At 44.8% G+C, this 23,490-nt stretch overlaps 1 long non-coding RNA gene across 1 annotated transcript; it reads right to left on the bottom strand.

Moving 5' to 3' along the window:
- Positions 1 to 5,586: 5,586 nt before the first annotated feature.
- On the bottom strand, positions 5,587 to 22,233 carry LOC115836021. Its single transcript, XR_004031025.1, has 6 exons — positions 21,553 to 22,233; positions 14,637 to 14,679; positions 12,237 to 12,307; positions 11,423 to 11,447; positions 7,948 to 8,151; positions 5,587 to 6,105 (listed from the first exon to the last, which is right to left on the bottom strand). It is a non-coding gene; the product is annotated as an uncharacterized LOC115836021 (long non-coding RNA).
- Between the last annotated feature and the right edge of the window lie 1,257 nt (positions 22,234 to 23,490).

Genomic DNA, 23,490 nt, shown 5'->3' with positions numbered 1-23,490 from the left:
ATTTGGTAAATAAATTCAGCAATGTTTCTGGATACGAAATCTATATAAAACACCAGTAGCATTTCTATACACCAATAACATTCTAGCTGAGTGCCAAATCAAGAACAGAATCCCATTTACAATACACATGCGTGTGCGTGCACACACACACACACACCTCTAGGAATACAGCTAAATAGGGAGGTGAAAGATGTCTACAATGAGAACTACAAAACACTGCTGAAAGAAATCAGACATGACACAAACAAATGGAAAAACATTCTAAGCTTGGGCAGCCATACTGTCCCCCAAAATTTACAGATTCAATGCTATTCTTATCAAACTACCAATGATATTCTTCACAGAATTAGAAAAAACTATTCTAAAATTCATATGAATTTTAAAAAGAGCCTAAATAGCCAAAGCAATAAAGCTGAAGGCATCACATAACCTGACTTCAAACTATACTACAAGGCTACAGTAACCAAAATAGCATCATACTGGTACAAAAATAGACACATAGACCAATGGAACAAAGTAGACAGCCCAGAAACAAAGCTGCACACTCACAACCGTCTGACCTTTGTCAAAGTCGACAAAAACAAGCAATGGGGAGAGGACTCCCTATTTAACAAATGGCGCTTGGATTACTGGTTAGCCATATGTAGAAAACTGAAAGTTGACCCTTTCCTTACACTATATACAAAAATCAATTCAAGATGGATTAAATACTGAAATGTAAAACTGAAAATTACGAAAATCCTGGGAGAAAACCACGAAAATCCTGGGAGAAAACCTGGAAGTACCATTGTAGACATAAGCGCTGGCAAAGATTTTATGACAAAGATGCCTAAAGCAATTGCAACAAAACCAAAAATTGACAAATGGGATCTAATTAAACTAAAGAGCTTCTGCACAGCAAAAGAAACTCTCAACAGATTAAATAGCTCACAGAATGGGAGAAAATAATTATAATCTCTGCATCCGACAAAGGTCTAATACCCAGAATCTGTAAGGAACTTAAATAAACAAGAAAAAACAACCCAGTTAAAAAGTGGGAAAAGGACATGAACAGATACCTTTCAAAAGACATATATGCAGTCAATAAGCATATAAAAAAACACTCATTATCACTGATTATTAGAGAAATGCAAATCAAAACCACAATGAGATACTATCTCATGCCAGTTAGAATGGCTATTATTAAAAAGTCAAAAAATAACCGATGCTGGCAAGACTGTGGAGAATACAAAACACTTACACACTGCTGGTGGACACACCACTGCTGGGGAAGTAAATTATTTCAGCTGCTGAAATAATCACAGTTTGGGGATTTCGCAAAGAATTTAAGGCAAAACTACCATTCAACTCAGCAATGCCATTATTGGCTATTATACCCAAAGGAATATAAATTGTTCTACCATAAAGACACATGTACATGCATCCTCATAGCAGCATTATTCACAATAGCAAAGACATGGAATTGACCTAAACGCCCATCAACACTAGACTGGATAAAGAAAATATGGTACATATACAGCATGTAATACTACTCAGCCGTAAAAAGAATGAGTTAATGTCCTTTGCAGCAACAATAATGGAGCTGGAGGCCATTATCCTAATGGAGCTCACGCAGGAACAGAAAAACCACCACCACATATTATCAGTTATAAGTGGAAGCTAAACTTTGAGTACACATGGACACAAAGAAGGGAACAGGTGCCTACTTGAGGGTGGAGGGTGGAATGAGGGTGAGGATGGAAAAAACTACCTATTGGGTACTATGCTTATTACCTGGGTAACAAAGTAATATGCACACCGAACACTCACGACATGCAAGGTCAAGAGATCAAGACTATCCTGGCCCACATGGTGAAACCCCATCTCTACTAAAAATACAAAAATTAGCTGGACGTAGTGGTGTGCCTAAATGTCCTTGGTAAACTGTAAAACTCTCTGAACATGAAGAAAAGAAAAAGAAAAAAACCCTAGTGGGTTTGTTTGGCAGCTAGGAAGGACCAAAGACTAATGTCAGAGCACCCAGACTAGAGTGGCCTTGCTCAGCTGGTGTCACCTACATAAGCTTAGCTAAGGTATTCCCAGTCAGGCCTTTGGCATGCCAAGGGCAGAATTCATCTCTGAAGTTTTTTTTTTTTTTTGAGACAGAGTCTTGCTCTGTCACCCAGCCTGGAGTGCAGTGGTGCGATCTCTGCTCACTGCAAGCTCCGCCTCCCGGGTTCACGCCATTCTCCTGCCTCAGCCTCCACCTCCCAAGTAGCTGGGGCTACAGGCGCCCGCCACCACGCCCGGCTAATTTTTTGTATTTTTAGTAGAGACGGGGTTTCACCGCGTTAGCCAGGATGGTCTCGATCTCCTGACCTCATGATCCACTCACCTTGGTCTCCCAAAGTGCTGGGATTACAGGTGTGAGCCACCATGCCCGGCCTTCCCATGCCTTTTTTAAAAAATCAAAAACAGGTAATTTTTCTTTTTAGTATAAGCAGTTTTAATTACATACCAGGTGCAGAGTCTAGGATACAAGACAGAACTGCAGATAAAGTCAACTCTTTCTAGCATAGCTAGGAGGCATGGCTAACTCCACCTGTCCCAGGGCCTTACCTAGAAATCTAACAGCTCCAAACTACATAATCTGAACAATTTTCCAAAGTCAAAGAAGCGGTTTATGACATTAAAGCACTTAGCAAAGTTAACCTGACTTCATCTACACCAAATGTCTAAATTTTGAAGACATTTTCATTTTACCAATAACTTTTAAAAAAGCCTTTATTCCCCAAAGATTACTGAAATCACATGAACTAAAAGGCACTAGAGCTTCTATTTTTCTGAAGAAGTATTTGAGAGCTTTCATTCTCTTTAAAGCCAGTTAATTAGAACTCCTTTATACAAACATCACACACACAGCACTTCTAGACAAGATCGAGCACTTCTAAGTTTTTCTTTCCCATGTTATGGCTTTCTGACTTGTCCTATATTTCCCTCTTTTTCTAAATAGTCATTCTACTTTAGGACAAGAATTTGTAATACAAGATCCTCCCTCCCATAAAATCTCTTTCCTTCATAACCTTCTTTACCATAAATACATCTTCTTATCTGTAACTTTCTTTAGCTCTCTTTCCCTTACGAATTTCTGATGCCCGCCCACAACAAAAAGGTCAGGTAAAGCAAGGCAAAACAAAGCACAGCCTTCCCCAGGTTTTGAGAGGGACCTGTCTGCTTACACTTCTTGGGGTCCAGGAGGAAAACAGATGCTCCTCCTAAAATGGGGTCTGTGGCACCTTCTGTTTTTCCCAAGGAGCCCCAGGCTGCCAGAAGTTACCTTAGCTCCTCTCATGTGGCCATCAAGAGTGACAACAAGGCAGACTACGGAAATAATTCAGTCAACTGAGAAGGAAAACTTAGTAATGCCCCCACTGTAAAGATGGATACACGGAGATGCCATGCAGTTTAAAAATTCATGTATGCATAGAGTTAGGCTCCAAAGCTCACTCAACCATCCTGTAAGTCTGCTAACGCTATGCCCAGTCACTGATGCACTTGGGATGGTAGCTCATGGCCCCCTTAGAGCTTAGAACCTGGGTTTCATGTCCTCATCTACAGCTATATAATTTAACAATTTTCCTCTGAATTTGTTGGATTCTACCCCTATATATCTCAAATTTTATTAATATTACTCAATCTTAAAGGAGACTGTGAGGCCTTTAGTCTGTAGAAACATTAACCTATAAACAAAGGACTACATGAGGTTAACGGTATTCAAGTTTTTTTCTATATGCTTTAAAACACTGAGGCTATGTATTGAGAAACACACCTAAGAAACTGCAACCGATCTACTCCGGACAAAAATTTAGACACCATGTCTTCAAAATAAGCTATATAGTGGTACTTAGGCGTATTTTTACATATATCAACAGTATTTTACATATTCATGACCTTAAAAATAATTTAAAAAGTGTAAAAATTATAGACCTTATATATTTGTTGGCTTGAAAAAAATGATACAATATAGATTGTTTCCTTAAAGCAGTCAATACAATGCATAACTTCTAGAGTAATCAGTAAAAAAAAAAAAAAAAAGTTCATAACAAAGGTAGTAACATTAGGAATAAAAGAGGGCTCAACACTGCAGGTTCTTAAAGGCAAGTTAGTGAAGCATTGTTTTTGGTTGTGAATCTTGGCCTAAAAACATTATAATTACACACGATCCTCCCCTTCCTTTTCCTGTTGCAAAGATGTGATGAACCAAATTTGCTCATGCAGATGACAATACTCTTGAAAATGGTGGCCGAGAAATAAAATGAAGGGAATATTGTTCTCTTAATGATCTCATACACTGGAACTTATTACCTCCATGCCTCTTGCATATCTCCAGACTAATACGTGTGAGAGAGAAAATGGCTGTTTGCGACCAATATTTTATTCGATGCTTCATTTTTTGATTCCCCAAATAACTACTTACAACGGATTAACAGGATATGAAAAGCGCAGCTACTCAAGAATCTAAATTATCCAACTGATTTTTTCCTCATCTCTAAAACAGTAATGGACCAATCATTTTTAAAATACAACACACTGGGCTGGCGAGGTGGCTCCTGCCTGTAATCCAAGCACTCTGAGAGGCCGAGACAGGCAGATCACAAGGTTAGGAGTTCGAGACCAGCCTGGCCAACATGGTGAAACCCCATCTCTACTAAAAACACAAAAATTAGCCGGGCACAGCAGTGTTCACTTGTAATCCCAGCTACTCAAGAGGCTGAGGCAGGAAAATTGCTTGAACCTGGGAGGCAGAGGTTGCAATAAGCAGAGATCACCACTGCACTCCAGCCTGGGCAACAGAGCAAGACTCCGTCGGTGTGGGGGGTGGGGGGGAATACAACGCACTGACAAGTGGTCTATTTTTAACTCAGTTTTGGATTGTTGTTTGTTAACGCCATTGCTTGGGATAAAGAAAACAAAGGGAGGAGGAGGAGAAACAAGAAAGGATACAAGAAATAGAAGCAACAGCATAAAAAAATGAAGAGGAACAAGAAATTGATGATAAGCAGAAGAAAAACCAGGCTGGAAAAAAACAAAAAGAACAGGTAAGAGAATCAAGGAGATCTATGATACATTTTGTCCCACTCCTGATTCATGAAATATAAAAAAGTCCAAGAAAATGTGGCACATATACACCATGGAATACTATGCAACCATAAAAAAGGATGAGTTCACATCCTTTGTAGGGACATGGATGAAGCTGGAAACCACCATTCTCAGCAAACTATCACAAGGACAAAAAACCAAACATCGCATGTTCTCACTCATAGGTGGGAACTGAACAATGAGAACACTTGGACATAGGAAGGGGGACATCACACACTGGGGCCTGTTGTGGGATGGGGGATGGGGGAGGAATAGCATTAGGAGATATACCTAACGTAAATGACGAGTTAATAGGTGCAGCAAACCAACATGGCACATGTATACATATGTAACAAACCTGCACATTGTGCTCATGTACCCTAGAACTTAAAAAAAAGTCCAAGACCATCCCGACAAAAAAACAAGCAGAAACATACACAAATAGTCACCCCCCCAAGCTTTTGTTAATGACATAATGGTGCCACTCACGCCTGGCTCAGGTGCCAGCAGGAGGAGGACGCCCTCCAGATTCTGCAGGAGATGTGGGGAAGACTCCTCCTTCCCTGGCTGCACCTCCACCATCGTCACAGAGGCCCACAGCTTCCTACCCACCCCAGGCCAGGCAGGGCTGCCCTGCAATGCTTCTACCTGCTTTCCTGGCCCCCAGACTTGCTGCTGCTGCTGCCACCACTAGCACCGATGCTAATACTACTGCTGTCACCCTCAATGCACGGGCCCACCCTACAAGGCTCCTAACACCTGACCACTGCACTGCCTGTGCCCTGGCGGCAGCCAGCCGCCCTCCTACCGCTCTGGCGCTCTTCAGTCTTCATTGCCGCCCTCCTACGGCTCCAGCGCTCTGACTCTTTAGTCTCCATGGCCGCCACCAACCACAGCGAGGTGAGCTGTGGTGCCACAAGCTCCAGCCTCCAGCAGGCAGCTCCTCCTCTTGGCACGAAGCAACTGGGCAGGCAAAGCCAGGAAAGCCTAGAACAGGATGCAGAGAGTGGTAGCGTTAGAGCCTCACCTTGTCATGCTGGCCACTGGAGGGCAGGGGCCAGTTTCAGCAAAGGCACTCACACCACCACCCTCCAAAGTCCAGCCTCTCCTTTTGGCCCAAGTTGGCCAGGAACTAGGGCCTGAAGTGGGGACTGGAGACACCACAGTGCCCGAGCTTCCTACTCCACTAGAACTGCTGGGCCCACCCTGGCTGCGTTCCTCGGGAAGCAGGAGCAGCAGAAACTCAACCCCAGCCAGCCCTCCCAACCTGAGTGCCGGTTCCTGTTCCTGACGCCTCCACCCATGGGGCTCTGTCACCCTGTAGTGTCTGCTACTGCGTGCCCGGGGGTCCCAGGCAGTCTCCGCAACACAGAGAGAGGGCGCGGGCCTGGGAACCACGGCGGGTCTAGGTGCCGGGCTGTGCTCAGCCTTCCCGCAGAAATGCTGTGCACCCGCCACGCTCCAGCAGGAGGAGATGGCCCTCTACAGTCTGGAGTCCAGGCAGATGAAGACCGCTCCTCTGACCACCCGTCACTGACACCTCCACCGCCCACCGCCACGGGGGCAGCACAGCCCCCAACAGCACCCCTAACCTGCAGCCGGCAATGTAGCCCCCAGATAGCGCCTCCAACACCTCGCCCCCCACCACTGGCAGTGTAGCATCCGATGGCGACCCCAACCTGCCTCTGCCTCAGACACTGCAACACCCAATGGCACCCACAACCCGCCCCCTGCCGCGGGCAGTGCAGCCCGGGATAGCGCCCCCAATCCGCTCCCTACTGTACACAGTGAAGCCAGGAATAGTGACCCCAACCAGACCCCTGCTGGGGGCAGTAATGCCCTGATATGGCACCCAAACCATGCCCCAACTGCGGGCAGTGCAACCCCGGATAGCGCCCCAACCTGCTCCCCACCGGGAGCAGCAACCCAGGAAGGCGCCCCAACCCACTCCCTGCCTCCGGCAGTACAGCCACGGATAGCGCACCCAACCCACAACCTGAGCAGGCAGGGTAGTCCCCGATAGCGCACCCAACCCGCCCCGCCGGAACCAATGTGGCCCCAGGTAGCACACCCACCAGCTCCCTGCCAGGCAGTACAGACCTCTAATGGCACCCAACCCGCCCCCTCCCAAAACGAGCAGTGTATCTGTCCTTCAGTAGCGCCCCCAACCAGCCTCCCATCCCCTCCACACGGGCAGTCTGGCCCCCAATAGCACTCCCAATAAATCCTGCTGCCTCTGCCTCAGTGTAGGCCCCAGAAAGTGCCCTCAACACCCCCCTCCCTGCTGCCAATAGTGTAGCATCCTATAATGAGCCTAACCCGTCCCCCACCACAGCACTGCAGCCCCAGATAGTGCCGCCAACCTGCTCCCTGCTGTGGGCAGTGCAGCTACGGATAATGCCCCCAACCAGCTTCCAGATGCAGGCAATGATGCCCTGGATATCACACGTCCCGCACACCGCAGGCAGAGTAGCACCCGATAGCGCCCACAACCCGTGCCCGACAAGGGCAATGCAACACCCAACAGTTCTTCCAACTCACCCCCCGGCCATGGCCAGTGCATCCCCGGATAGTGCCCCCCAAACTCCCCACTGCCGCTAGCAGTACAGCTTGGGACAGTGCTCCAACCCATCCGCAGCCACAGGCAGCTCACCCCTGGATAGTGCCCCCAACCCACTCCCCTCCATGGGCAGTGATGCCCCGTATACCACATCCAACCAACCTCCTAACATGGGCAGTGACGCCCTGGATAGGGCCTCCAACCCGCCCCACCACCACGCCACAGGCAGTACAGCCTGGGATAGCGAAGTTTTCCCACCACCATTTTACCATTCTGGCTGCACTGTAGTCTCCCTGGCCGGCACCAACCGCAGCAGTGAGGCGAGCCATGGCAGGCTCCAGCCTGCAGTGTGCTAACGAAGTGGCTCCTCCTCCTTTTCCTCTAAGCTTCCAGCCTCCAGCGTACTCAGGAAGTGACTCCTCCTTTTCCTCTAAGCTGGTACTAACCAGCTACGCAAGTCAATGCAGAAGAGCCTGGAATGACAAAACTCCCCACTTGGCATCCTTGTAGAGTTTATGCAAATGAAGTTCCTGGGCTACATGTTCTGATTGGATGAGAGAAACCTCAGGCCTACTCTGATTGGACTTTGTTATCATGTTCTGATTGGTTGTCCTAAGACTTGCTCTCATCCAATCAGAACATGCAAATAAAGCCCAATCAGAGTAGACCTAGAGATTTTTCCTCTCATCCAATCAAAACATGTATTCCAGGAACCTCATTTGCCATCCTGGCTAACATGGTGAAACCCCGTCTCTTCTAAGAATACAAAAATTTAGCCAGGCGTGGTGGTGGGCGCCTGTAGTCCCAGCTACTCAGGAGGCTGAGGCAGGAGAATGGTGTGAACCCGGGAGGTGGAGCTTGCAGTGAGCCGAGATCGTGCCACTGCACTCCAGTCTGGGAGAGAGAGCAAGACTCTGTCTCAAAAAAAAAAAAAAAAAAAAAAAAAGACCCCTCCATAGCTACAGCCTGGAAACCTCTGCCCCAGGACTCTCATTCAGGTTCACTCTGATCCCCCTTTCCCTCTGACTCCAGATGTCCCTTCCATTAACCCAATGGCTCTGCCTCTTCTCCCAATCCTTCGCTAGTGAAAATGCCACTGATTCTCTCTCGTGAGCCCTCTGAAAGTCCTCTCATAAAATACCACTGTTCATCCTATTTTTTTTTAAGTCCAACTCTAGATCACTAACATTTGTTTTCAGATTTTGGGTTCTACATTCAGAGGAATGTTTCTGTCCTTCCCCTTTCCAGTCAAGTCTATTATTGCAGGAGTGGAATCAAGATTCTCCTAAAATGATAAAGCACTATGGCTGTGTTTGCTCTGTGTATTCTCTGGAAGTGTGTGCCCGGGATTGCCAGTCTTTGTTATTTGGTAGAAATAAAAGTAAGTCACATGGTCCTGATATTTACATTTTGAGTTTTAAAAATTTTTTATATTGTTTTCATCAAAACTCACTTTGGATATTAATATATTCATCTTGGTATTTTCTTCTAAATGCTATAAACCTGTGTTTCCCATTGTTTATTTCTCTTAGTGATCTATATCCTTCTGTGAACCCCTGCTTGCTCTCAGAGGGACCCTAAATACAGAAATGGAGATTTGCGTTCCTGTTTGGAGAGATCTCATTTTCCATTCTCAGAGCCTCCTGTGTGCCTTAGAGACCACTGTGTCCCTGCCTTAACCCTATGTAATAGAAACAAATAAGATCTTTATTCTCAGAATGTTCAATAGTCTTAGAGGAGCCCCATATTCTTACACAACTCTGTCATCCAGGTCTCAGGCAAAGCCCTCATAACTTGGCAAAATTTAAGGTATCACAACTTTACAAGCTTCTATTTGTTATCACAAAGATGTGCCCACTTTTAGTAGAGATTTTAGCAACAGTGGCCTAGTTAACAAAAAGTTGAAAGTACTAGAAGAAAGCACATAAAGAACACACTATGTAAAATTTGACCTAAAAATGACCAATCTCACAGGGACACACAGAGCTGAACAACACACATGGGGCTATCGGATGGGGGATGGTGGGAGGAGGGAGGATCAGGAAAAATAATAATGGGTACTAGGCTTAAAACCCAGGTGACAAGATAATCTGCACAAGAAACCCCCATGACACAAGTTGACCTATGTAAAAAACCTGCACATGCACCCCTGAACTTAACAGTTAAAAAAACTGGTGGGACAAAATGAGATACCATTTCACACCAGTCAGAATGGCTATTATTAAAAAGTCAAAAACCATCAGATACTGGCAAAGTTGCAGAGAAAAGGGAGCACTTATATACCCTTAGAGACCGTGTAAATTAGTTCAACCATTGTGGAAGGTAGTGTGGTGATCCCTCAAAGAGCTAAAAACAGAAATGTCATTCAACCTAGCCATCCCATTACTGGTTATATACCCAAAGAAATATAAATCATTGTACCCTAAAGACATCCACACATATGTTCACAGCAGCACTATTTGTAATAGCAAAGACCCAAATGCCCGTCAATGACATATGGGATAAAGAAAATGTGGTACATATACACCATGGAATACTATGCAGCCATAAAAGAGAATGAGATCATGTCCTTTGCAGGAACATGGATGGAGATGGGCGACAGAGTGAGCTTCAAACTCAAAAAAAAAAAAAAAAAAAAAAAAAAATTGGGCCGGGCGCGGTGGCTTACGCTTGTAATCCCAGCACTTTGGGAAGCCAAGATGGACGGATCATGAGGTCAGGAGATTGAGACCATCCTGGCTAACATGGTGAAACCCCATCTCTACTAAAAATACAAAAAAATTAGCCGGGCGTGGTGGTGGCGCCTGTAGTCCCAGCTACTCGGGAAGTTGAGGCAGGAGAATGGTGTGAACCCGGGAGGCGGAGCTTGCAGTGAGCCGAGCTTGCGCCACTGCACTCCAGCCTGGGCGACAGAGCCAGACTCCATCTCAAAAATAAATAAATAAAAATAAATAAAATAAAAGTTAAAAAATAAATGAGCCATCTTATTGACTAACCTCACCACAGTCTTATGGATTCAATTAACCTGTTCAATTCTTTGTTGTGTTTACTCCATCAACTTCCTGTGTAACTGTACTCCACAAGGCATATAACAGAACCACTGAACAGAGGAGGCAAATCAGGTCTTTTATCCTCCCCTTCAATTGTCTTACAAAGTTCATGCCTGAGTTTAGAGCATAAGTCAGAAGTCTTATGACTTCCCAAATGAATGCTTTAACTGCAGCTACAGCATGTATCATGTGTTGAGTAGCACAAATGTGCTCTTAAGCAACTCTTTATTGAGAGACAAGATTCAATACTAGGGAAATATTCTATGGTATTACATCATTAATTTTATGTTACAGAGACAATAGATTATTGAAAGTGTATAAATAATGAAGTCCAGCCTTACTTTCAATACTGTGTGTAAGTTCACTGAGTGTGCAGACCCCTTAAGCTTGCACTCACCTGTGTGTTAGACACACATTCACAAACACATCACACAGACCTACACATAGACACCTTCTGCCTTGGTGCACACAAATCCATGCCACCTAAAGTGAATACACCTGTTTCCAGGGATTGCACATAGGTGACAAGAGTTTGTCACCTGAAAAACCAGTTTTAGTCCACCCCAAATTCTCTTTCTTTCCAGGTGTCTTGGATCATGGAGATTCTCAAGACGAAAGTCAGCAATTAAGTTCCACATTTCTTATACATACACTTTTCTTTTTTACACCCAGTGAATGATTCCAGAATACATACCATTTATTGTGTTCCTTGGGGTCACCTGCAATTATAAGAAAGAAAACACTCTGAGGATGAGATCATACTGTGGGCTGTCTGCACAGGTCTATTCGTTCTCTTAGGGGCTCTCGGTAACCAAGATGGGAAAGAATGTTTAAGTCTAAAGCCCCAAAATCTAGAGTAGAGTTCATCTGTAGAAAGCACAACAGCTTTTGTTGAAAAATATCTTTGTTGGCTGGGTGCAGTGGCTCATGCCTATAATCCCAGCACTTTGGGAAGCCGAGGCAGGTGGATCACAAGGTCAGAAGATCAAGACCATCCTGGTTAACACGGTGAAACCCTGTCGCTACTAAAAATCCAAAAAAAAAAATTAGCCAGGCGTGGTGGCGGGCACCTGTAGTCCCAGCTACTCAGGAGGCTGAGACAGGAGAATGGCGTGAACCCGGGAGGTGGAGCTTGCAGTTAGCCAAGATCGCACCACTGCACTCCAGCCTGGGCTACTCAGCAAGACTCTGTCTCAAAAAAAAAAAAAAAAAAAAAAAAACTTTGTCAAGACAATTTTAGGGTAGCAGTTACAAAATTCTTAATCTAAAGTGGAAAGCTTGTTGCAGAAGAAAGTGTCCCCTAACGTGCTGTGTGTGACCCAGCCCTGCTAATTCCAGATGTCCTCTTGAATCAGGTGTCAGTGGGTGAGGTGCACCCCCTCCATCCCCAAGGAAACATTATCTAACACCTACAATGCACCTGATCATTTTTCTCTATCTGATATCAATTGAAAAATGAAATAACCAAAAAAACCCCACACATTTTAGGCAAAGACAGGCTACTTTACCTTGGTAACAGAGAAGGGGTCCTCACTTGCCCACTCTTTGGAATCCACCTTCCGTTGATCTTCTGGGGGAACTGAAAGGACACAGCATGACTGTCAGTTCATTGGTGGTGACATGAACAAAGGGCTAGAACTTATGGATGTGGTTGGTTAACAAGGATGAATTGAGCTTCTCCTGGGCCATCCTCTTCCATGGACCATGGAAGGCAGAGAGATGGGCAGAAAGGAAATGAGAAATAGAGCCTTTGTCTTTCCAGGTAATAGCAAATGAAAGCAACACGAAATAATGAAACTTCAAATGAGCAAATACTAAAATGCATGCTAGGATTCAACCACAGAGTCCTGTCACTCCCTCAGCCCATTTTAAAGTCCAGCAGAACTGCCACTGACTCCTTGATATTGACCAACCCCCTTTCAACCTCCACAGACCCCCATCCGCTGCTGTAACATTTAACATCTGGGGTATAGGATTCAGCCCCTGTTTATGTGTAAATTTTTATTGAGGAACTAAATTCAATATCGGGTACCAGGGTTAATGATATTTACTCAATTCTTTGTTATAAATCAATTATTAAAAACTGGAAAATACTGAAATACATGTTAAAATATCCACTGTAAATCAAAGATCTTCCTTTTAGTCTTCCCTTCCTATCCCTTGTGTTTGCAATCATTGCATGAGGGGGCCTAGTTTCAGCCAGGTCTAGTTCACCTAGCCAGATGAGGTCTAGTTTCAGCCCAAGCTACCCACAGTGAAGGAGGGCAGAGTGAGGAGATGACCCCATGTGAGCACCGAGGCTCTTTAACCCAGCTGTACAAGGGAGTTGCCACAAGGGTGACACCTGAGGCTAACTATGAAGTGGTATCCTGTGTTCTGTGATTCTTGTGCCTTAGCCCCCTGAGTAGCTGGAATTACAGGTGTGCACCACCATGCCCAGCTAATTTTGCATTTCTAGTACAGACGGGGTTTCTCCATGTTGGTCAGGCCGGTCTCGAACTCCTGACCTCAGGTGATCTGCCTGCCTCGGCCTCCCAAAGTGCTGGCATTACAGGCATGAGCCACCGCGCCCGGCCGCCTTATTTATTCTTAACAAATATAAGTGCCTCTAACTTTCGATTGTTTCCGAGTCATGGAACCAACAACCTCCTTGGAAAGAACTCTGAATGATATAGGTCAGGAGAACTAAGTCACACAATCCATCAAAAACAGTATTAACAGTTTTTCAAAGTTACGCTTTATATGCAAACATGTACAATTATCATCTTATTATTTTTAAATGTATCTTTACATATATGTATGTGACCTACGTGTTTCCTGGTGTGAGTAAATCTGTATGTTCTTGGTTAATAGTGTTTAATGATTCATTTCACTTCTCTATCTTCGTGTGTTGAAATATGAACTACTCTCTGGATGAGAAAAAATGATTATACGTGATTATATTTACCTTTGGAAAGGTAAGTGGTTTGGGTGATTGACGGTAATTGTTATCACCATCATTTTGGATAAACCCCAATCATAAAAATAAGTGTGTTTTGTTTCACACACTGACACATAGACAATACACATTCTTACTTCTTTTCAAAAAGTTAATATGTGAATATAAATGACATATTCCAAATTTACTAAACTGAATACACATTTCATGAAAAAGGAGAGAGGAAGGACATACTAAAAACAGGCCAGGGCCCGGTGTGGTGGCTCATGCCTGTAACACCACCACTTTGGGAGGCCGAGGCAGGTGGATCACCTGAGGTCAGGAGTTCAAGACCAGCCTAGCCAACATGGTGAAACCTCGTCTCTACAAAAATACAAAAATTAGCCGGGCATGATGGCGGGTGCCTGAAATCCCAGCTATTCGGGAGGCTGAGGCGAGAGAATCATTTGAACCCAGGAGGCGGAGGTTGTAGTGAGCCGAGATCGCACCGTTGCACTCCAGCCTGGGCAACAGAGTGAGGCTCCATCTCAAAAACAAACAAACAAACAAAAAACAACAAAAGACAAAGATAGATACACTTTGTTGTGTTAAAAGCCTCAAAGACATCTGCATCATTCTAGCTTTGCTCCTAATTTTTAAAATTAATGATTTTAATAGGTTCTTAATTAGGTAAAAACCGCATTAAAACATACTTTGCCATATTTTTCCTAGAAGGATACCTAATTGGGTGGTTTGAGGGGTGCCAGATGTAACAGGAAATAAGACATGTCTTTTAAATAAAGGAAAAGCTCAAAGGCATCCTGCTTGATACTAGAATCAAATATATAAATTGAGGAATAAAACATAACTGGGAAACACATTTATAACTGCATATGAAAAATACAGAGGACAATTTTTTAATAGAATATATTTTTAAATATTAACTAGTACATTTGAGATGACAGCATTCAACAGGCCAATGTGAACATACCTTTAATGCAGGAACTCAGGTTCTCCATAAGAAAGACCAGAATCTGTGAAAATGACAGCAAGCATGTTCAATCTGCTATGAACTTTGAAAACCTCAGCACAGACAGTGGCAGTTAGGACCGAGGGCAAGATATACCCAATCACATAACCATGGCAATAGGAGCATCATCAACGTCTCAGGGTAAAGTCACAATGCATATTGTGAGGTCCTTTCTGCTGCACCAACAAGAGTGCTTTCACATGCACAGGAGTGTCATTAAAGATTAGGTGTTTTACGGCAGGGAGTGGTGGCTCACGCCTGTAATCCCAGCACTTTGGGAGGCCGAGGTGGGCGGATCATGAGGTCAGGAGATAGAGACCATCCTGGCTAACACGGTGAAACCCCGTCTGTACTAAAAACACAAAAAATTAGCCAGGCGTGGTGGCGGGCGCCTGTAGTCCCAGCTACTTGGGAGGCTGAGGAGGAGAATGGCGTGAACCCGGGAGGCAGAGCTTGCAGTGAGCCGAGATAGCACCACTGCACTCCAGCCTGGGCGACAGAGCGAGACTCTGTCTAAAAAAAAAAAATAAAATAAAAGATTAGGCGTTTTACTTCAAAAAAAAAAAAAAAACAAACCCAAGCTCATTAATTACTATTCTGTGCTTATTAAAATAAGTTTTAGGAGGAGAAGTTGTGTACCCCAAAATATACTCAATGGCAAGAATTTCAAACTGAGCAGGGGCAAAACTGATACGTTGTAACAACCGGAAGTTCCATTCTCGATTTGAAATTCCATTGCCAGATATTTCTACCATTCCTGAGCCGTCTAATATGTCTAGAACCAATAAGCAAACTGTTCAGAATTAAAGACAACATAAATGGATATTCAGTTATAAAAGTCATGTTTCTTAAAAAGTGGCATTTTTTAAAGTCACATTTTTTAAAAGTCGTATTTCCCTAAAGTCATATTTCTACCATTCCTGAGTGATCTAATGTTTCTAGAAGCAATAAATTGTTCAGAATTAGAAAAAAGATAGTGTTAGTTGATATTGTTATAAAAATCCTATTTCTCTAACTATAATTATCAAACTTATTTTTCCACTTATCTCTCTATATTACTATGCACTTATTTATCTCCCAAACTTTGTGAATTCACAGAGGAATTTGTCTATCATTGTGTATGTAAATGGCTGGCCATTCACTGAGTATTTAAAGGAAAAAAATCACTATATTTTGTGCATCTTCTCGGTGGGGTGAACCACTTTGGGTGAATACATATAATTTTTTATTTGAGACCAGGTCTCACTCTGTCACTCAGGCTGGAGTGCAGTGGCTTGATCACGGCTCACCGCAGCCTTGACCTCCCAGGCTCAGGTGATCCTCCCAACTCAGCCTCCTATGTAGCTGGGACTATAGGTTCTTGCTGCCACGCTCAGCTAATATTTTGTAGAGACAAGGTTTTTCCACGGTGCCCAGGCTGGTCTTCAACTCTTGGACTCAAGCAATCCACCCATCTCGACCTCCCAAAGTGTTGGGATTAGAGGCGTGAACCACCACACCCAGCCTAATACATATAATTAAAGTGTTTCCGAATGCAGAATTTTAGATAACTCTCAAAATGTATAACTACATGTGTATTCTAACTGATACATCAACACCCAATCGCAAATACCTTTATGATATGCTCAAGAAAACAAGCTGTTGAAAGGAAAGTGACCTGCCCTAAAATAAATAGAACAAATGAAAATTTTAGGGTCCCAAGCTGCTCCTCTGGACTGATGAAGGCTGGTCCAATAAAGGGCTTTTGCTCATGTGTGAGCTCCAGTCTGAGGACGAGGCTGTTACTGTGTGATTGAGCACAGCAGTCCTTCACACACTGACACACACAGGTGGGGAGGTGGGATTAAACCTCAGCCTGCTCAGAGTCTTATTCTCTGACAATATTTAGATATTAAAATAACTTGCATATACAAACTCCACAGGGAAGCACTTTCTGGCTCAAAAAATACTCTCTTCTCAATTCTCCATGGACTGTTTCTGAAGTCTCAGGAATGCTGAAAACAAAAACAATCACCTCGAGATCCCACTGTGGTGTTGCCCGGTTATCTAGATGAGCAAAACCCAGAGCCTGTGGAGCTGACTTTTTTTATTCTTATTATTATTTTGGAAGAAGGGAAATGAGGCCGGGCGCGGTGGCTCACACCTGTAATCCTAGCACTTTGGGAGGCCAACGCGGGCGGATCACGAGGTCTGGAGATCGAGACCATCCTGGCTAACACGGTGAAACCCCGTCTCTACTAAAAATACAAAAAATTAGCCGGGCACGGTGGCGGGCGCCTGTAGTCCCAGCTACTCGGGAGGCTGAGGCAGGAGAATGGCATGAACCCAGGAGGCGGAGCTTGCAGTGAGCCGAGATAGTGCCACTGCAGTCTGGCCTGGGTGAAAGAGCGAGACTCCATCTCAAAAAAAAAAAAAGAAAAAAGGGGAAATGAGCCTTTCCTAGTTTTCTTTTTGGCCAGAGGCTGGAGACCATTCAAGCAGGTAGACAGTCTCTACAGAATGGACTCTGTCTTTGAGGGATCAGAGCAGAAACCTCCTCTTCCCTCTCCAGTCACCTCCCTCCAACCCCGATCATCTGTGCTTGGGGCTGCCTGAGGCCCCCTGTGACCCAGGGATGAGGCACTAAGGTGTGTAATGAGTGAGGACACAGGTCCCAGAGGAGTTCCAGCAAAGATCTGGCACTCACAGGTAGCTACCTGCACCTTCAGTGTTCAGGTCAGGAGGTGGGGGGTAGGGATGGGGGAAAATGAGGGCCTGAGGCCAGCAAACCTTTCTGTGGGGCATGAGAAGGTGAAGGGGAGGCTCCACCATTGCTGGAAAAACACCGTGCCTGCTCTGGGGAAGTTGGGGGATGTTGATTTCATGGATGTGACTTTCCTATAGCTGATCCCCACTCAGGACCACGGGGACCCCCATGGGTGATTTTCTCAGAGATCACAAAACCTGTCTACTGTTTTCTCCTCTTGTACCTTACCATCGGAGCTTTTCAACAGTCCAGGTGGCGGGGAGGGTTGTGGGGCATCAGGGAGCAAGAACTTACCAACCTGTCCATGCAGAATTCCCCCTGTAAAGCTCTTGTTGTGCCCCAGACCCTGAGGTCACCTTCTCCTGCACAAGGGGCAGTAGAGACATCGGGAGTTACCATGGCAACTGGTACCATGGACTCTGAGGCAGAGCCACTATGTTTGTCACCTAGGACAGGGAGGATGGACCTTCACAGATTTGAGCCTCATTATCCAGATGCAGGTTTGTCAATAGAAACCCTCTGTCCACCTCTGGACTTCAGCATTATGGGTAAAACTGATTGTCTCTGTCCTACAGCTGAACACAGCCTCATAAACAGAAAGAGTTCCTGATCTGTGGAAAAATGGGATAAAAATGTTGTCCCTCTCATCTTACCAGAATGTTGGTCCAAATAGTGGCCATGGCACTAGATGTGTAGGTGGCAGCTGCAGAGCCAGAGGCACTGGATGGGCCAGGGGGATACAGCAGGGTGGGTGCTTGTGGGGTCAAGGTAGAAGTGGTGAGTAATGGCCCTGCAAGGTTGAGTGTGGTTTGGTGCCCAGGGCTGGCTGGCCTCCCAGAGCAGAGGTTGGGGCTGGACTGGAGCTGGAGGTGCCAGGCCTCCAAACTGGAGACAGCGGTCAAAGGTGGGGGTCTGTGCTGCTGCTCCTCAAGGGCCCCAGATATGGGCTAAGCAGTGGCTCCAGGGTTAGTGGAAAGTTTCAAATTTGAGGTGGGGCCACAGAACCCCAGTGCAGGAAGGTGGTAGTGTCCTTGGCTGAGGCTGTGCTGCCACCTAGGTGTGTGGGAAGGGTCTGGGAAGACAGCAGGAGGCCCTAGAATGAGAGGCTAGGAAAGGGGAGTGGTGTCCGTGGGGGTGACAATGGTGTCCACTGGGGAGCCAGTTGTCCTGCAGATGTGCTGGTTGAGGGCCTGGAACTGGCTGCACATGCAGCGAATGGCTGACCAGGGAGAGAGGGGCACTAGGATCCATGGGGAGACAGAGGCCCAAATTTGTTGTACTAAATGGTAGAAGACAGGAGAATCCATACACATTTTTGTTGGGGTTGACTACTTCGTTATGGGGGTGCTGGGAGACGTGAGGAAGGCTGAACTGGCACCTGCTGCAGCTGTGGCTGAGGCCGTAGGGCAGGCCTCAGATGTCTTAAGCAGCCCCCAGCCTGGCTAAGTGCCCTCTGTTCCTCTCTTTGAAGAGCTAGACTTGTATCCTTGCTGCCTCACCCATGAGCATCTCTGTTCCTGGTTTCGTCTCCGAGTCTGCACTGACTCACCCACCTCCCTATCTTCATCTCTGAGAACTTCGAGACTTGCCTGTGCCCTGAGCAGTGGCTTTAATGTTGATGACTTTGTGACCATGTGGTATCAGCAGAAGCCAGGGAATCTTCTCTGGGTTCAACTGTACTCCTCAAGTCCACCATGGGGATTAGAAATCCAGGGGCTCGGCTGGGCACCGTGGCTCATGCCTGTAATCCCAGCACTTTGGGAGGCCGAGGCAGGTGGATCACAAGGTCAGGAGATTGAGACCATCCTGGCTAACATGGTGAAACCCCGTCTCTACTAAAAATACAAAAAAATTAGCCGGGCGTGGTGGTGGGTGCCTGTGGTCCCAGCTACTCAGGAGGCTGAGGCAGGAGAATGGTGTGAACCCGGGAGGCAGAGCTTGCAGTGAGCCGAGATCACGCTATCGCACTCCAGCCTGGGCAACACAGCGAGACTCCATCTCAAAAAAAAAAAAAAAAAATTACTGTGAAAAATATTCCATTACATATTCCCAAGCAAATGAGCTGCATCTTCTTTACTGTATTTTACAATTTAGTACAACAATTTTAGGCCTCAATCTTCTCTTCACATCACTGGTATTTTAAATTTGGCAATAAATATGAAATTCCTTTTGACTTACAGGCTCATTATATTATTACTTTGAAAACGCATTAATTTCTTAGGAAGATTTTGAGCCTCTATCTTTTTTTGAGTTAATATTTAAATTCTCTGCTTATTTTAATAGCCTGTACTAAGTGAAAATAGTATTTATGCAAGTAAACAAATCACTATAGGCATTCAAGACTTCAATTTTAAATTTTGTCATCATTGAGGTTTAAATTTTTTACTGCTGTCCACTTAAAATGTGTATTAACAACTTGTGACGTAAAATAGTTTTAAGTATGATGTATGATGCACCTGCATATAAACGAAGATGGCATGCACAAGGACACTTTGCTGTGGGAACTGTACTGGGAGATTTATGAAAGCATGTGAAATTGCACCTGAAATTGTGTTATTAGTGACTATAAGCAGCAATGCTAAATTTATTGTACTTGATGAATGAATGTATTTAGTCTAGTCACAATTACTTTGGTTTAAATGTATAAATGTCTTTAGAGTTTTTTTTGTTTTTTGTTTTTGAGACGGAGTCTCACTCTGTCACCCAGGCTGGAGTGCAGTGGCGTGATCTCGGCTCACTGCAAGCTCCGCCTCCTGGGTTCACACCATTCTCCTGCCTCAGCCTCCTGAGTAGCTGGGACTACAGGTGCCTGCCACCACGCCCAGCTAATTTTTTGTATTTTTAGTAGAGACGGGATTTCACCGTGTTAGCCAGGATGGTCCTGACCTTGTGATCCGCCCACCTCAGCCTCCCAAAGTGCTGGGATTACAGGCGTGAGCCACCGTGCCCAGCCATGATATGTCAATTTTTATAAGTGATATTTACATAATTCTAAAAACTGCATATTTGACAACCTATTAAAATGTTTTGCATTAGAAAAAAATTAGCTGGAAAATAGGATTCTGAATGTTCTCTTCACAGAGAAATAATTATAGAAGGTCACAGAGATGCCAAATGCTGTAATTTCATCCTCGTGCTACATATATACAGATCAAAACATCCCTCCAACCCTCCAGTTATATGCATGTACACAATGGCAGTGAAATTGCCATACAGTTTCGGTAATATTCATTCATTCTAACTGTAGTGAGGCGGCATCTGAGTGTGGTCTTGATCTACATTATCGTGAGGATCAGTGATGCAGAGAATCTTTGCTTTTCCCTGTGCCTCCATCTCATGTCTTCAGGTCCCTTCACCTAGTCTTTGACATAAAATTGAGAACAAGTACACAGTAACTTGGCGAGCATCAGTAATCATGAGAAAAATGTAGGTCAAAACCACACTCAGATATCATCTCTCTTTAGCTGAAATGAGTGTTACAAAAAAAGATTTAAAAAAACATAAAAAGAAAGACAAATGCTGGTGTGGATATCCTTCTTCCTTCTTTCTCTCCTCTGCTCTCCTTGCCTCTCCTCTCCTCTCCTCTCCTCTCCTTTTTTTATGGCGGAGTTTTGCTCTTGTTGCCCAGGCTGGAGTGCAATGGCACAATCTCGGCTCACGGCAACCTCCACCTCCTGGGGTCAAGCGATTCTCCTGCCTCAGCCTCCTGAGTAGCTGGGATTACAGGCGCCTGCCACCACGCCCGGCTCATTTTTTTTTTTTTTTTTTTGTATTTTTAGTAGAGACGGGGTTTCGCCATGTTGGTCAGGCTGGTCTTGAACTCCCGACCTCAGGTTATCCACCCGCCTCATCCTCCCAAAGTGCTGGGATCACAGGCATGAGCCACAGCACCTGGCCAGTGTGGATTTTAGAGAGGGGGAACGCTTCTCCACACTTGTTGGGGAAGTAAACTAATACATACACTACAGAAACAACGTGAGGCTTCCTCCAAATATTAAAACTACAATGACCATTTCTGCTAGCAATTGTACTGCTAGGTATACATTCAACCCACATGAAATTGGTACATGAAAGAGAGAGGTGGTGGACTGCAGCACTATTCACAGGAGTCAGGGAAATGAATCAACCCACCTTCCATATGCAGATGAAAAAATAAACTCCCATGTGTGTACACGATGGATGACTCTTCAGCCAGGAAAATTCAATGATATCACCTCATGGGGAGCCCTGTGGTTGTACCTGGAGGATGTGACGGTAAATGAAATGAGCCAGGCAAAGAAAGACAAACCTTGTATTATCTCACTCATACAGAATCTAAAAAAAAAAAAAAACTTGATCTCAAAGACCTAGACAGTGCAACAGCGGTTACTAGAGCTTGGGGGAAGAGCGGGGGATGATAAGGGATTGGAAATAGGTGCATAAAAAATTACCACTAAAGTGTGCAAATATAAATATGTGGGACTAAGTAAAACTTTAGGATTTCTACAGAGCAAAGGAAACAATGAACCAAGAGTCAAGGCACCCCAAAAACTGAGAGAGAATTTTGGAAGAAAATTCTATCTCTGAAACAGATTCTCATCTAACACGTACAACAAACCGACACGACTAAGGTGAAATAAACAGTATCAACAACAAAATGAAAAACCCCTGCAACCTCAAATACCCAATCCTAAAGGACCTGAATAGACCCTGTCTGAAAAGAAGACATGAAATTGACACAAATGAAAAGTTTCTCACAATCACTAATTCTCACAAAAAACATAAATCAAAATCACAGTTACTATTTTATTTCACTAAAAATGCATACTACCAGGCCGGGTGTGGTGGCTTATGCCTGTAACCCCAGCATTTTGGGAGGCCAAGGTGGGTGGTTCACGAGGTCAGGAGTTCGAGACCAGCCTGGCCAATGTGGTGAAACCTCATCTCTACTAAAGATACAAAAAATTAGCCAGATGTGGTACCACGTGCCTGTAATCAGCTACTCAGGAGGCTGAGGCAGGAGAATTGCTTGAACCCAGGAGGTGGAGGTTGCAGTGAGCCGAGATCATGCCATTGCACTCCAGCCTGGGTGACAGGGTGAGACTCCATCTCAAAAAAAAAAAAAGCATATTACCAAAACAAAAGCAATAATTTTTGAAGGGGATGGCCAGTGCAGACGTGCAGAAAAGAAAACTCTCATACACTATGGGTAGGAATTAAATCACTCTACACACTGTGAAAAACAGTTGGAAGTTCCTCAAAATACTAAATACAACTACTGTTTCAGCTAGCAGTCCTACCACTGGTATACCTTTAAAGCAAGTGAAATCCTCATGTTCAAAAGAGATATCTGCCTTCCCATGGTGACTGAAACACTAGTCACGACAGCCAAGGTACAGAATAAACCTATCTGTCCATCCTCAGGTGAAGGGATAAAGAAAATGCCGTGTGTGTGTGTGTGTGTGTGTGTGTATAATGAAATACTCTTCAGCCATAACACTCCAGGAAATCCTATCATCTCTGCAGCCAGGAGGACATTAGGTAAACTATGAAAGGACCCTGGTTGGAGAGAGATCTACACTGCATGATCTCAGGCAGGCAGAATCCAAAAAATTTATCTCCTAGAAGCAGAAAGTTCAATAGTGGTTACCAGAGGCTGGGAAGATGAGGAGGCCTAGGCAAGGAACGGTGAGCCGAATGCTCCCCACTCCAAATGTATTTACTTGTTTGGAGACAGTCTTGCTTTGACACCCGGACTGGAATGCAGCGGGGCCATCATGTCTCACTGCAGCACCCACCTCCCAGGCTCAAGTGGTTCTTCTGTCCTAGCCTCCCAACTGGGACCACAGAAATGTGCCACCATTTTCAGCTAATATATATTTTTTTAGTTTGTAGGGACAGGGGCTCCCTATTTTGCCCATGTTGCTCTCAAACTCCTGGGCTCAGGCAATCCTCTCACCTTGGCCTCGCAAAGTGCTGAGATTCTAGGTTTCAGCCACCATGCCTGATTCTATGTTTATATGTTGAAATTCTAACCCTCAATCTCATGGTATCAGGAGGTGGGAGGTAATGAGGTCCTGAGGATGGAGC

The sequence above is a fragment of the Nomascus leucogenys genome, chromosome 7b (genome assembly GCF_006542625.1).
Source record: "Nomascus leucogenys isolate Asia chromosome 7b, Asia_NLE_v1, whole genome shotgun sequence".
Classification (NCBI taxonomy): Eukaryota; Metazoa; Chordata; class Mammalia; order Primates; family Hylobatidae; genus Nomascus; species Nomascus leucogenys.
This window is presented reverse-complemented; position numbering and strand designations above follow the sequence as displayed.